Raw genomic sequence first — 7,769 nt, 5'->3', positions numbered from 1 at the left:
GGGACTCTCAAGAGTCTTCTCCAACACCACAGTTCAAAAGCATCAATTCTTCAGCACTCAGCTTTCTTCACAGTCCAACTCTCACATCCATACATGACCACTGGAAAAACCATAGCCTTGACTACACAGACCCTTGTAAGCAATGTGATGTCTCTGCTTTTGAATATGCTATGTAGGTTGGTCATAACTTTTCTTCCAAGGAGTAAGCGTCTTTTAATTTCAGGGCTGCAGTCACCATCTGTAGTGATTTTGGAGCCCCAAAAAATAAAGTCTGACATGATTTCCACTGTTTCCCCATCTATTTCCCAGGAAGTGATGGGACCAGATGCCATGATCTTCGTTTTCTGAATGTTGAGCTTTAAGCCAACTTTTTCACTCTCCTCTTTCACTTTCATCAAGAGGCTTTTTAGTTCCTCTTCACTTTCTTCCATAAGGGTGGTGTCATCTGCATATCTGAGGTTATTGATATTTCTCCCTGAAATCTTGATTCCAGCTTGTGCTTCTTCCAGCCCAGGGTTTCTCATGATGTACTCTGCATATAAGTTAAATAAGCAGGGTGACAATATACAGCTTTGATGTACTCCTTTTCCCATTTGGAACCAACCTGTTGTTCCATGTCCAGTTCTAACTGTTGCTTCCTGACCTGCATATTAAATGCATAAACTTACAAGATCCTGTATCTAAGCTATAAACTACATCAGAGTATCTGTCCACAACTCTAGTGCTGAACGTGAACAGATTCATAATTTGCCCTGAGTATATGTTTATGATGGCCAGCTTTTGTAAACCTATACTTCTCAGGTGGTAAAAAACAAATATTTTGGTAATTTGCAGTCACAGCTATCTTATTACTTGATGTCTTTTAATATATTTTATCAAGAAAAATTTCACACACTTGCAAAAGTGTAGAGAACAGTAAATAAACCTTCACATAATCATCATTCAGACTCAAAAACTATTAGTTCATGGGAAACTTTTATTTTTTACACACTGCTATTTCAAATTGAATGATTTTAGAGCAAATTCCATGTATGATAATATTTAATACAAAATATTTTGATATATTAAGTTAATATCTAATATAGTCAATCAATCAATTCAGATTTTAAAAATCACCAATTAATGAATGAACTGAGATTTTCTCAACTCACTGATTAGTATCCTAGATACAGCATAAATGGAATACTTTAAATTCTGTTTCTTAACTCAAGTTGTATGTAGGGAAATATATATGCACTTATTTATACAACTTGTAAGGAAATTGTAAAAAATGAAATTAAAACTTCACAAACATAGACTGTCCTAAGTTAAAGGTAACCACACCCTCTGGTTCTGCAATTACTATGTGAATACAATGTTGAAGAGAAAATTGATTTCCTTGAATCTATATATATATTATAATCACTGAATTTATTCTTTATAGCCTAAAGATTTTAAAAGGATTGAAGCTTGTGTACTTTTTTTTTTTGATCAAAACATTAGTCTTTTTGGAAAAAGCAAATGAAAATGCATACATCTTTGATTTAAAAAGTCAAGCCTAAGACCTAGGCCTCATTTTATCTACTATACACTGCTGCTGCTGCTAAGTCACTTCATTCATGTCCGACTCTGTGCGACCCCATAGATGGCAGCCCACCAGGCTCCCCCATCCCTAGGATTCTCCAGGCAAGAATACTGGACTGGGTTGCTATTTCCTTCTCCAATGCATGAAAGTGAAAAGTGAAAAGGAAGTCTCTCAGTCATGTCCGACTCTTAGCGAACCCATGGACTGCAACCTACCAGGCTCCTCCATCCATGGGATTTTCCAGGCAAGAGTACAGGAGTGGGGTGCCATCGCCTTCTCTGCTACTATACACTAAGTAAAACCAAATGATGACTAATTACTTTATTATGTATCACACTTATACAAGACATATTTTTTACCTTCCCATATAGACAATAATAAAATTTCATTTCATTATTACATATAGTTTGGAAATGTCATTTGACCAAAATACTAAGAACATTTTCAGATATCTCTGAAAATACATATAAGGACTTTTTTAGTTACTATAGATAAATAGCATAGTTCTAAGATATAAGAATGCATGCTATTTAATAATTATATAATATTTGTACTGAGCACTAAATGGCTATATATGGAGTCAGAGTATCTTTGATAGCTTGTATGAAAAACATGCATATAAACTTGCCTTTACATGCCCTACAGAAAGTGTTACAAAATGTATACTATATCAAATACAAACAAACTTATAATTAACACAAAATGGCTAAGGAGCCAAACACAAAATGTCTTTCCTGGCCCAACAAAGACAATTGTGGACCAAGAAGAGATGAATGCCAAAATCTATAATAAATCACATAGCAACTGACAAAAAATTCTGAAAGGACACTACAAATACCTGGATTCCTTATTTCCCAGGTTGAGTGATTAATTTGTAAAGTACAAATTTGTAAAGTACAAAGAAGAGAATAGGAGCTAAGAAATACAATCCAAATGAACACCCCACATAAATATCACTGGGGGATGAGGAAATTATGGAGCTACCTTCCTAAAATAGAAAAATTAATAAGCATGCAACCTCCAAATTAATGGGTTTGGCAGAAAACCCATGGAATCAGAACACTGAAAAGTGGCACAGTTCTCAAAGTAAATAATGCTGGGTTGCAGACACAAAGAGTCATAAGACTAATCATGCATGGAAATTCAAAAATGCAGTATTTAAAGTTGTGGCTCCATTGTACATTCTTGTCTCCTTTGTCAAAGATTAATTGACTAGAGGTATGTGGGTTTATTTCTGGGCTATCTATTCTGTTCCATTGATAAATATAAAACCTTTGTCCTTCGAGCCGGAATCGAACCAGCGACCTAAGGATAGCCACAGACAGGCATCTACAGTCCTCCGCTCTACCAGCTGAGCTACCGAAGGGAACACACTTATGACTGAAAATATAATGAATATACAATGGAGAAAATACAGTCTCAGCAAGTTGTGTTAGGAAAACTTAACAGCCGTATTTAAATCAATGAAATTACAACATTCCCTCACACCATACCCAAAAATACATTCAAAATTACTTAAAGACTTAAATATAAAACATGGCACCGTAAAACGCCCAGGAGAGAACACAGGCAAAACATTCTCTGAATAGTAACAATGTTTTCTTAGGATAGCCTCCCAAGCCAATAAAAGTAAAATTGAAAATAAACAATGGGACATAATCAGACTATTAAGCTTTTGCACAGCAAAGGAAATCATAAATGAAACAAAAGACAACACACAGACTGGGAAAAAATATTTGCAAACAAAGTGACGAACAAGAGATTAATTTCCAAAATATACAAAGAGTTTATATAACTCAATAACAAAATAAATAAATAACCCGATTTTAAAAATAGGCAAAAGACCTAAATAGACATTTCTTCAAAGAAGACATACATATTATCAAAAGACACATGAAAAGACACACTTAACACAGCTAATTATTAGAGAAATGCACATCAAAACTACAGTGAGGTATCACATCACACTGGTCAGAATGACCATCTTCAAAACGTCTACAAATAATAAATGCTGGAGAAGGAGTGGAGAAAAGGGAACCCTCCTATACTGTCGGTGGGGATATAAATTGGTGCTGCCACCATGGAAAACAGTATGGAAATTTCTTTAAAACCTAAAAATAGAATTACCATATGATCTAGCAACCCCACCCTTGGGCATATATCTGAAAAAATCTCTAATTCAAAAAGATTTATGCACTTATATGTTCTTATATGCACTTATATGTTCATAGCAGCACTATTTACAATAGCCAAGGTGTGGAAGCAACCTAAATGTCCGTCAATAGATGAAGGGATAAAGAAGATGTGATTCTTATATGCAAAGGAATATCACTTCTTCATTTAAAAAAACAGAAATAATGCCACTTGTAGCAACATGAATGGACCTAGAGATGATCATATTAAGGAAAGCAAATCATACAGAGAAAGACAAATTACCATGTGATATCACTTATATGTGGAATCTAAGGAAACAGATACAAATGAACTTTACAAAATGGAAACAGACTCATAGACATAGAAAGCAAGATTATGGTCACCAAAGAGGGAAGATGGGGTAAGGATAAATTAATAGTTTGGGATTGCTGCTGCTGAGTCACTTCAGTCGTGTCCGACTCTGTGCGACCCCATAGATGGGGCAGCCCACCAGGCTCCCCCGTCCCTGGGATTCTCCAGGCAAGAACACTGGAGTGGGTTGCCATTTCCTTCTCCAAAGTTTGGGATTAGCAGATATAAACTGTTGTTGTTCAGTCACTAAGTCGTGTCCGACTCTTTGCAACCCCATGAACTGCCACATGTTAGGCTTCCCTGTTGGTCACTATCTCCTGGAGTTTGATCAAATTCATAGAGTCAGTGTCGCTATCTAACCATCTCATCTGCTACTGCTTCCCTTGTGACCCAGCTGGTAAAGAATCTGCACGCAATGCGGGAGACCTGGGTTTGATTCCTGGGTTGGGAAGATCCCCTGGAGAAGGGAATAGCTACCCACTCTAGTAGTCTTGCCCAGAGAATCCCATGAACAGAGGAGACTGGTGCGTTACAGTTCCTAGGGTCGCAAAAGAGTCGAACACAACTGAAGCGACTGAGCAGTAGCATGTATAACTGAATCACTTGGCTATATACCAGAGGCTAACACAATGTTATCAGTCAAGTATACTTCAATAAAATGAATAAAGTTATGACTAAGTAATGTGGACACCTGCAGGCTGTTAAGGAAGAATGTCCCAGTGTGCATGGGCTAGCAATAGGGAAGTAAGTTACTTTCTACTTAAAAGAATTTATAGCAAGGAAATTATAACCCAGCATTATCATATACTCTGTGTAGTTACAAAACTTAAATTCTTCACACATGGCAATTGTTGGTATAATTTCCCAAAAGATATTACTCATTATTCCTCACTATTAAATTTTATTACTGATTTAAAAGAATACATCTATTATGATTATTCATGCCATTCTTATTTTATTTGACCAATATTAAAAAAAAAAAAAAACCCTGAGATATGGCTCCTAGTTTATACCTAAGAGACACAGAGTTTGGAAAATTCAGCATTTTAAAAGACTGCGTTTGAATGGCCTGCAGTTTATTACAATTGCTCTAAAGGAGATTGGGAATCCTTAACCTAGTTAAAAATGATTTTAAATTAAACTATACAAAATACCTGTGGGAAATGATAGTAAGGCAATATGAAATAAGCACATTTCCACTTCCAGTTATTTAGTGGTTTGATTTGATGGTAGGATATTTGCTGGAGTTAATAGTTATAGGGGTAATTGAAATATAAATGATTTAGAAATTATGCAGATAGCTTTAATGTGAAGTAAATATTGTCAGGACAGCTAATTAGTAATATGGCACAATGGTTTCAGACTAACACAGGATAATTTTAAGTATTTGTCACTGATAAATATTAACCATTTGAAGTCTAGGCTATAGACAAGTCTGTATAATCTATACTGCAAGCAATGAGCAGAGAAGAAGAAAAGCAGAAACTATTATGTGCTAAAAGTAGGGAAAGCAAAGAAGAGACAAACAAAAGTTAGATGAAATTTGAAAATTATCAGTTAATACAATGACTGTAAAAACCCTGACTGATTATTTGGATGAAGATACCAAATTTGGCACCTCTAGATTTCTGTTTATTTGACAACACAAATTAGCTTGTTCCTCTTCACTTTCTATTGTGTAGCTGTGCCTAAAACTACCATATAATACAACACCCAGATGAAAATGGGGTGATTCCTTCAATTATTCAGATGTTTTGCCTCTGTTAGTAAGGTTTGATTTTTTTTTCTTTTTTCATTAAGGTATTCTGGCAGTATATATATGGAACAGAAATCACACACAAGAGGTAAATTTTTGTTTAATCTCCAAAGACACATACAAGGGCAAGAGAGAATGAAAGATAATATTTAAAAATAATTAAAAATTTTTTAAAATAGTGTTGGAAAATATACCTTCATCTGGCAATAGTTAAGAGAACTTCATCAACTACATTTCACTCAGTGTTTCAGGCTCCCTATCATTTTCTCTCTGAAAATCACTCCCGGAGAAGACTGCTGCTGCTGCTAAGTCACGTCAGTCGTGTCCGACTCTGTGTGACTTCATAGACGGCAGCCCACCAGGCTTCCCCGTCCCTGGGATTCTCCAGGCAAGAATACTGGAGTGGGTTGCTATTTACTACAGACACACTAATGTTAGGTACAGTTACTCTCATGGACAGAGGAGCCTGGTGGGCTACAGTCCATAGGGTTGCAAAAAGTCGGACATTACTGAAGCAACTTAGCACGCACCCATGCTGAGTCCTTAGTACATACTGTAGGCACCAGGCTAAGCGACACATTATGTATGTGATTCTGTTAGATCCTCACATGAGGATTAAAATGCATTAACCCATCAGTGCCCAAGGACCCCTCTGTAGGCTTGAACTTTCAATTGAGTCATCAGAGAAATGCAAAAATTTCAATGGATAAATTAATAACCATTCAAAATGACTTTTCATTTGGCTATAATTATCCTCAAATCTTCTTTCCACAACCATAGCCTTTTTATATCCCTTAATAAATATTATTCCAATAATTTCATTTTTCCCATGCTCACTGTCTTATAATATTAAGGTGAAGGAGTTATTGGAATCTGGGCCCAGCACCAAGCTTGGCAGTTAGACCTTTACCTATAGCTTTGAATCATGACTCTGGTTTATAAACTTAAAATTAATTTGTAATGGGTTTTGCTATTCAGTCTTTTGATTCATCCTTTGAATCCAGATATTTTCAAGTTTGAAACTATTCCCCCAGAGTTTAAACTCCAAGGACAGTCTTTTTTCTTACTTGTATATTTTCAAACTAAAATTAATATTTATCCATACAACTTCTCCTTTCTTTTGTAACTAGTATACATTATGAATCCCTTACATTGCATAGTATCAGACTGTCAAGTCATTTCTATGGTGGGTCAATATTTTAGGCAGTGGAATAACTTCTCTTATCATGTTGTGCTTAGTCTCTCAGTCCTGTCCCACTCTTTGTGAACCCATGGACTATAGCCCACCAAGTTCTTCTGTCCATGCGGGCTCTCCAGGCAATAATACTGGAGACAGCTGCCATGCCCTCCTCCAGGGGATCTTCCCAACCTAGGGATCAAACCCAGGTCTCCCACACTGCAGGCAGATTCTTTGTCTTCTGAGGCACCAGGGAAGCCCAATTATATTCTCAGTAAACAAGCCTCTCTTATTGGTAAGGAAAACTCTGTTAACCGTGAGGCTCTGAGCTTTAAGGAGGAGGGTGCAGTTCAAGGTTGGGCAGTGCCTCAAGCAGCAGCCAGTGGGAAATAATCTATACAGCTGAACCTCTATTACAGTCCCCGGGTCTCTTACGACTAGCACTAGACCTCAGATTGGAATGCAAGAATATTGGTGGTGGTTTGGTTTAATCACTAAGTCATGTCCGACTCTTGTGACCCCATGGACTAGCCTGCTAGGCTTCTCTGTCCATGTGATTCTCCAGGCAAGAAGACTGGAGTGGGTTGTCATTTCCTTCTCCAGGGAATCTTCCCAACCCAGGAATCTTCCCAAACCCAATGCAGGATACCTGAACCCAGGTATCCTGCATTGCAGGCAGATTCTTTTTTTTTTTTTTTTTTAGGGGTCTCAAGAGTAGGACAGGACTGAGTGACTGAACTGAACTGAACTGACCAGACAGACCTTTG

General features: G+C 36.9%; 1 non-coding gene across 1 annotated transcript; it reads right to left on the bottom strand.

Annotated features, from left to right (window-relative positions):
- Nucleotides 1–2,841: 2,841 nt before the first annotated feature.
- TRNAY-GUA lies at nucleotides 2,842–2,930 on the bottom strand. Its single transcript is given in 2 exon segments — nucleotides 2,842–2,877; nucleotides 2,894–2,930. It is a non-coding gene; the product is annotated as a tRNA-Tyr (tRNA).
- Between the last annotated feature and the right edge of the window lie 4,839 nt (nucleotides 2,931–7,769).

This window comes from Bison bison, unplaced genomic scaffold (assembly GCF_000754665.1).
Source record: "Bison bison bison isolate TAMUID 2011002044 unplaced genomic scaffold, Bison_UMD1.0 scf7180017864331, whole genome shotgun sequence".
NCBI classification, from domain to species: Eukaryota; Metazoa; Chordata; class Mammalia; order Artiodactyla; family Bovidae; genus Bison; species Bison bison.
Note: the sequence above shows the minus strand (reverse complement) of the source record. Positions and strands in the feature narration are given on the sequence as shown.